Genomic DNA, 8,777 nt, shown 5'->3' with positions numbered 1-8,777 from the left:
TTTAAATAAAAATACAATATTCTTAATAATTTATACGCTTCTTTTATCTATTTTACAAAAATAAACAACGTTCTGTACATGTAAATTATGTACAATACATTTTTCACTTATGTAAAATAATTTTCTAATTTATAAATTGCATGAGTTTATTTTTATTACAAATCACAACAAAACATATGATTCTACTTTTACGTAGTATTAATTTAATAAATATTCGATCTTAACAACAATTATTTATTGTGACATCATCACAATGCCGAGCTGCAATTTTTAATCAGCTTTTAATTTAAAATCCGGGCCAAACGGGTAGTTCGTATATAGTCAATCGGGCCCTTAAGGTTTCCATAGCTGGTCTCGATTTTCACGTACTCGTATAGAACTCCGTTCTCGAGATTAACGAAGGAGAGACAGACAGTCAAACAACAGACAACAGTGGGAATGTATAGGTCTGCAATTTGAAAATTGTAGCCCAACAACATATGCAGAATTGGATTTGCATATAAGATAAACAAATTTCAGCTTAGATTCTTGCGTTATGAATGTATAGGTTATAAACTCACATTTGTACAGTACATGCATTTATATTAGTTGGTAAATGAGAAGGGCTTGTTTAGCAAGTTAGAGCATATGTTAGAGCATCAATAAGTCCTAAGCCCAGCCGTAAACATAGATTAAATTCGTGCTTAAACCCCTGGAAAATATTTATATATATTCATATTTATTTATAAGTATACTTTGTATTTTTATTATATATATATTTATAATAAAAATACAAAGTATATTAATTTATAACAAAGTAATTTAATATAATTTAATATATATATATATATACAGGTATATGTTACTGTGAAAGACCGATATCTGGCAAATATTGAGATTCTCTGGTGAATGTCAGCATTCACACAGTTGTTTCGTGTATGTACGAAATATTTGCTAAATATCATTATTTCTCACTTACACTGGCATATGTTGACATTCAGCATGCACTGATGGTGAATGTTGAATAAAAACATTTTTATTACGTTAAGACAAAAATACAACTTCTTCATATATGATATATGTCAAAGTAGGAGAAAGCTTAAGTAACAGCACATGTAAATAAACTGTTGAACCTAAAACGAACAGTACATTCCTGATCAGAAAAGAAAAATAATACCAATAATAAACTTACACATATATTAATGTGATTAACGTTATACAATCTTATTTATTGCAACAACTTAAACTGTTATGACACTTTGAATTGCACAAGAGTCCCTTGCTTTTACAACTGCATTCAGTCATAGAACACTTCTTTACGTGCAATTAATGCACGTAACTTTTTGAACTTTTTAAACACTTCTTGAAAAGTTTTATGGTTTACTGCAGTATGCATTCAATATAAATTAAGACTGACAAACAGCAGTGTTACAGTGTATAAAAATAGATACCACGTGATTTCAATCGCGGCAGATTAAAGGATATGGCGACAGACTGTCACCTCTCTGTCGACATCGGCTTCTCGGCTTATCGTTTCAATCTTCACCATAGCTTATCTGTGCTTTTCAACATACACCAGTGATTGTTCGAATGTATAGTAATATAACCAAATATTCGATCTTTCACCGACGTATTTTGTATGTGTCAACATTCACCGGAGAATATCGACTTTCTCTAATTTTAGTCTTACACAGTAACATATATACACATTCATTCACAATATATAGAAATATATATATGTATGCGCAGTGATGTAGCGTGGGAGTCAGCCGCCCGGGGCGGAGGAAAATTTCGCCGCCCACTTATTTAGGTATCTCAATTTAAAAGACACACATCGGTACAAAAATTGTTACCCTGATTTTCTCGTAAAAGCAATTGTTTATCAACTATGTTCCTGTCTTCTATAACAATTGCATAATCGGTATGCAATTGGCTTGTTTAGCTGTCACACCAGGCGCACCCTACTGTCATACTGTAATTCCTATTTTGTATCATGTACTGTACCTTATACTTTGTGTTTTGTACTTGTAAACTCATTCGTTGTTAATTAATGCAATGCAGGCACGATGTGCTCTCGACTTTAACCCCCCCTCACTTTGACCCACTATCACCTCCTATCCATCACCTTACTTCTCATTTCATCATCTTTCTCTCTCCAACCTCCAGGTCGTACCTTTGAGTGATCCCCCTCCTTTTATAAATAAATAGCACAGTACTGTATTGTACAGGTTACAAATAAGAAAGTCATGTATACATGTTTTGCAATATAATAATCACATTTATTACAAACATTTTTACAAGATATTATTATTACTTATTGTGAAATTTTGTCACCCCTAAAAGTGCCGCCCGGGGCGAGCCGCTCCTGCCGCCCCCACTACGCTACGCCACTGTGTATGCGTCTACACACACAAAATATTTTACGAACTCCTTTCACGGATACTGACTTTTACACGTATAAAGATATCAGTATCAATGTTGAAAGAGAGATAAAAGCAATAGCAAGTGCAAGCTACAGTTAAAGGAAATAAAATATTTGGCAAGATTACTAGGTAAACTTATCTTTTCCAATAGTACGATATACTTTAAAACAATTCTTTTGCCAACTCCAAAAGACCATAATATTTTATTTTAAGTGTTATTTCAACAGTTTATTTTGAATCTATTATTGTTTCCATATAAATATACATAAGGTTAGATAAAATTAAGAAAAGCATTATATTAAAAATTTTACTAAATTATATTAATAATTAAAAAATATAAATTTTAGGAGTTTTGATACTTTCAAATATTAAATCAAATCATTTATTTATTACTAATAAATGGGAAAGAAACCTGTTACAAGAGGGAATATATATACTACATAAATCAGTTTACAAAACGTTAACTTGATGATAATTTATCATCAAAACCAATATATAATTATGTTTTCTTAGTATAATTTTTTAATAATTAATTTTTATTATTAATTGGATCTCTAACAACAGACTTAAAAAAGTTGTTTAAGTTATACATTTGATATATTGATAAGAGAATTTTAATCGGAAATCTTGAAATAGTCTACATTAAATTGAAATATTCCAAGTATTTTATGTTTTTCTCGCTCCCCAGTGAATTTTACACTCCCTCTCAATAAGTGTATCGCTGAAAAATTTGCGTTACATCATTAACAATGGTCCTTAGAGAAAACAATATAAACATTACCTATATATAATGAATATGTATTCAAGTTTAATCGGATTAATAATTTCTTTATACATATTTTAATGTTCGTTAGCATATAATTGGCTCGTGAGGGATTTTTAGAATATTAATATACCATGGGTGATAAATCGATCGAAGTAAAGAATTTTGGTCCTTTATAATAGATTAAGAGAATGTAGCTTCCATTAATAAAGTATATCCTTGCTTCCAGTCATCAATCGAGTTATCAAACAGCTTATATGAAACTCCAAAGGATTAATAGAATATTGTTAAATTTCGTCTGCCAAAAATTTTTCTCTATTGATCTTTATCACGTTGTTTCATTATAACTTGACGAAGAAAATATATTTATACTAATACTTTGTTTCAGTCTGCAATAAAATCTTAGTCTATTTAAATAAAAAGAAAAACTCTAATATTTACACATTTCACACCGATTTTTGAACTCAGAAAACCTGAAACGTCGAGAAATGTAAAAAAGTAGAGGAATTTTTCTGTTTTTGTAGGGCACGATTGTGTTACCCAATTTGAAGCTTAATAACTCCTGTGTCTTTTGTGGAAAATTTCTAAAATTTTGCAGTGATGTTCGTATATTAGAGGGAATGATGCTGTTAAATTTAGATGATTAAAGGTCAAAGAAATGGGGAGTAGAAGAAGGCCAAGTGTCATATCTCGATTGGGGTAGCACTTAATGAAGAATGTAGGTCTACTCGTTATTAACACTTATAAAACTCATTCCTATCCTCAAAATTAAGCTTTTTGCCATTTTATAATAATTAATAATATAAAAAGTTTTAATATTATTTCATAGGCTCATTTGTTTTTATTATTTTCATATAACATAATAAATTATATTTTTATCTAATGTATTAGTAATTCCTATCTCATCTTTATATTTTGCTTTCAAAAATTGAGATATTTTATTCACACATTGCCACTAAATATTTGCTAGTAATGATGTTTTACTTTAAAGAATTAAACGAACGCATTATACAGTGATAAGTTGCCATTTTATTATGGAAATTTCTGTACTAGAGAATTTTGAAAAGACAAATTGACTGTAGATGGACAAAACGTCTTTATTAACGGTAAAGTAATACACCTAATGGCTGAAATATTATAATTCCTAGCTTCATACATTAAAAAATATTTAAAAATTTTAGAATTTTTATTATGCATTAAAGAGAAATTTATTTTAGTTTATTCTACACGAAAACGTAATAATCAAAGCTGTTTCTCGCATTTATGACATATAATTTAATAGTTAAGTTTTGAATTTTCAGTTATTTTAATTTAATACAATGTTATATATTATCAATTTTATAATTTTAGCAGGCTAAATTATTATCTTTTATTATATTTATTATTAGATACTAAGATTAATTATTCTGTTAAATTAAGACAAACAAAATAAATATACAAGTAAATTATTAAATATTTATACTTAAAACCATCTTCTTCACATAATTATTAAGATTTTTAAAACTTTTTAAAATTATTTAACTCTAATAAGTGTTTGTTTATGTGACTATCATTTATATTTTTTTCTAATTATTACGATGAATTTCTTTGCTCATTATTTCGACTGAAATGACAATATTATTTTTTCATTTTTTAATGATGTAATTAATGAAACTCATAAAATTTTTCTATCTAGTACTAAACTAATTTTATAAGAATTTTAACTAAAAAAAGCAGTATTTTTTAGCTTTTAGTTATATATATATACATACCGTGAACGTTAACAGAGTTTTCATGTAAAAAAATTTTAGAATGGGGATATCAAGTATTTCCCTCCTGTTCCCTAAGCGACCCTCGAGGGGTTAAGTTCTATTTAATTTTTCATTTCATCCGATTTATTATAATTTATTTTTTATTCGTTTAGAAAGGGTGGCGAATTAAATGTAATTTCGGAAAGGGTTAATTTGCCGTCAAAACTGGTTGGGAATCTCAAATTCATACAATATTTACAAGTGCTGACATGAACTGTTTTGTATACAGTATTATTAAAATTAAGTCAGATTATACGAAATTAAGAAAAAAAAAACAAATTAGTTACTTTTATAACGCATAAAGATATATTAATATTAATATTATAAACCTGGAAGTCATAGGAATTAAATATAACTTTATAACTTATATTTCTAATAAAATTAAATTATTACTTTAATTAATAAATCTTTTATAATTTTAAATAAAACTGGCATAGACGTTTGTTATATAAGCACACACATTTATTCTGTTAAATATATTAAAAAATTAATAGTTAGTTATAATTTATTCATTATTTAATTTCTTCCATTTTTTAAAAATACTCAGAAAATAAATAAATCTTTATTTTTATAATTATCTATTTGCTATTCCCTTTACCTTTTTTTAAATTAACAAAAAATTAAATATTCATTAAAATTAATTCGTTATCAAAAAATTAAATTACAGAATAAAAATAATATTAAATTAATTTTTTTTGTCTATTTGATTTGATTTGATTTGTCTTAATATAAAATTATTGCATTAATTTCTAGCCAGGAACATTAATAACGTTGCAATGAATTTTAATTAAATATTTAGAAGAGAATCTGAAAAATTATAAATTTAGAATTGAGTTTACTTTTATAAGTATTAGATTAAAATTTAATATTTCTAAAAGTGATGATTTTATAAAAGGGATAGAGTGATTTAAAATGTCATTTATTGAAGTGGACTTGTCTTCTTTCTAGGAAAAAAAGAAATTCCACGATTATTGTAAACTTTTGACTTCTTCACTTTAAGTTTTTGTTGTTTTCGATAATAATATTTCGAAATGTTATTTTTTTCATGCTTTCTAATCGATGATACACTTGAAGATTTTCTGTTCAAGGACTTCCAAGTAATGCATATGGCAAGAAACTCAGCAAGAGTTGTCATTACTGAATATCATTGGTATTCTGATCTTCTCTTTGTCAGGTGCTTCAACATTTTTTCTTACTTTTCTAAAATTTAAAACTTCAAAAAGCCGTAGCTCAATGAACAACTTTATTAATTTTTTTTATTAATAAAATTCAAAACTTTTAATACTTCTTACAATAAAATTTACATTTGAAAATTAATATTGAGAAGAAGAAAGAGAAAAAGGATATTACTGAGTTCATCAGAATCGTATAATTTCGTTTTAATTAATAAGAAACAATTTATTTTATGAATCTACTTTCGCAACCAAATGAATGGTTACTTTACGGGAAGTACGAGAGATACCAATCAGATAAAGTAGGATTTATTTCTAATGACATACTAACTGCAGCAATTTATCTTTCTGGCACATTTGTGAAGAGTAGGGAGTAACTGTTTACTCATTAAATAACTCTGTAGAATATCATTAAAAGTTAGTAAATAATCGGAAATTAAGTTAATTTTTAACTTATTAACAATTAATAAAAGTGTAAAATTATTATTTATTGATTTCGAATTATTTCTGTTTTTAAATTAGTACAGGAAATATATATGAATATTATCGTTATAATGATGTTGTTACAGTGCTAGTAGTAAAACATTGTTAACTCTACAGAATTTTCAATATTTTTGTTTATAAAATATAGATATTTATACACAAAAGTATTTTAATTAAATTTTTATATTACCTGTAATTAATATATCAAACAAATAGATTTAACAGTTGGCCTGCAAGAAAGTAAAATCTTTGTGGAAGAAGGGAAAAAATCTTTAATATATTTAACATTAGAAACGACTTGTTTGAAAAATTTGAAACCGCAATAATAATAAAGTAAGTTTTTTCAAACGCTAATTGCTTTGGAATTTTTCTTTAGTCAGTTCTAATTTAGAAAGAAAAGAAATCTTTCTCATTAATTAGGTAAACCTTTGCAACTTTCACATAAATATTCTCATTGTATTTTTAAAAACTCTGTAAGCCATTAAGATTAATCGTTCACTAACCTTAATGGATTTGTTATAAGAATATCCCCTCTGCGTCGGCTTCAAATTAATAACATTACGTATCGGTCTTGTTAGATGAGACAGCCAGAGAGACATTAATTTACTGAAAATGACTGCAGACGAAGTAAATCAATACAGTATCTAACTTTCAAAAATCTAAACTTTCATTGCACCTTTGTGCAAAATGTAGTTATCCACTACTAACCCTTCAAATACATTTTAAATAAACTAATTTACAAGTTCATCGAAACCAATAGCTAATTTTACTTTGCAAGCTAATTACTGCCTCGAGATATAATAAATTTCCAATTTTGATAAAATTCTTTATCTTAATTCCAAACATATCTATAATTAGTAATGTTGTTGGGAGTTATCGATTTGTTAAATATTGTGGAGTTTATTGATAAAATTCGAGATTAATTTATGTGATTTTCTTAAGAATACTTCTGTAATTCGTATTCAGTTTTTGAATTTAAACTTTCAAGACATTTTTTGAAGTACGAACTTAAAATTATTAATGAATTTTTTATGTTAAAATTTGTATCTAAGTAATTAGTTTCATGGTAAAAGCCAAGAATAAATTAAATTAATTTTAATTAAGTATTTATTAAAATGTTATTTCGTAAATAAAATTTATTTATTTTATTATATACAAATTTTAATATATTTTCTCTATTTGTTTTGGAAGAATTGATACTCACTGAGATTATTGAGAATAACGGACTCATTCACTACAGTTATTTAATAAGACGTAATGAGGCAAAATATAGATTATTTAGTACGATATAATTATTCGGTAGTTTATTGAGTTAATCAGCTATCCATCTTGTTCTCAAAATTTAATTATAACGGAAATTATGAAATTTTATTAACTTTTATTTCAACTGAAAATGTATTCGAGTCAGAAATTTGAAAATATGCAATTATCTATATGCCTACGAAGAAAACAAGTCTACTAACAATATTGGAAGTTTATTTAATTATAATTAGAAAAGTGATATAATTTTAAAATATTATGTAATTTTATATTAACACCGTAAACTTCATTAAGATTATTTCTCTTTTATAAAAATTTTAATTTTTATATGATAATAATAATAACAGAAGCTTAACCTTTTCTAACTTTATACTGTACATTAATATATGTAATTTATATAGGCCTATTTCTCTCAAGCAAACATTTATCTATAATACGTAGTTTATAATTTATATTATATAAATAGTATAAATAAAGATTTCAATTTAAAAAAGAGTCAGCTAATAAAATATTTGTAATTATTTTCTGCGAGCTAAATCAATTTACTATATACTAATTCCTGTGCTGAGTCGGGAGATTTGTTATTAATTTGCAACGGGAATTGATTAGGAACTTCAACAGCTTAACTTATAGTTTCCAGGGATTACATAACTTTAAAATCCTTGAATAAAGTCCTAATATTGTGTCTGGGACTCTTAATGAGCGGCACTAACACGCTTTCAACAGGCCTATGATACTGTTTAGTATAATCCGAAATTCATTGTCTCGTCTTAATCCCGTTATATTCAATATGATATAAATAATTCAGAGACGTTCGTCTGATGGCAATCAATGTACCGATAAATTTATTTAATAAAATAAAAAATAAAATTTTATAGTATTACAGCTTTTACGTTTCTAACGGCTT

Source organism: Centruroides vittatus, unplaced genomic scaffold (assembly GCF_030686945.1).
Source record: "Centruroides vittatus isolate TY-2023 unplaced genomic scaffold, ASM3068694v2 contig_474, whole genome shotgun sequence".
NCBI lineage: Eukaryota > Metazoa > Arthropoda > Arachnida > Scorpiones > Buthidae > Centruroides > Centruroides vittatus.
The sequence above is the reverse complement of the archived record's forward strand: the minus strand, read 5'-3'. Positions refer to the sequence as shown.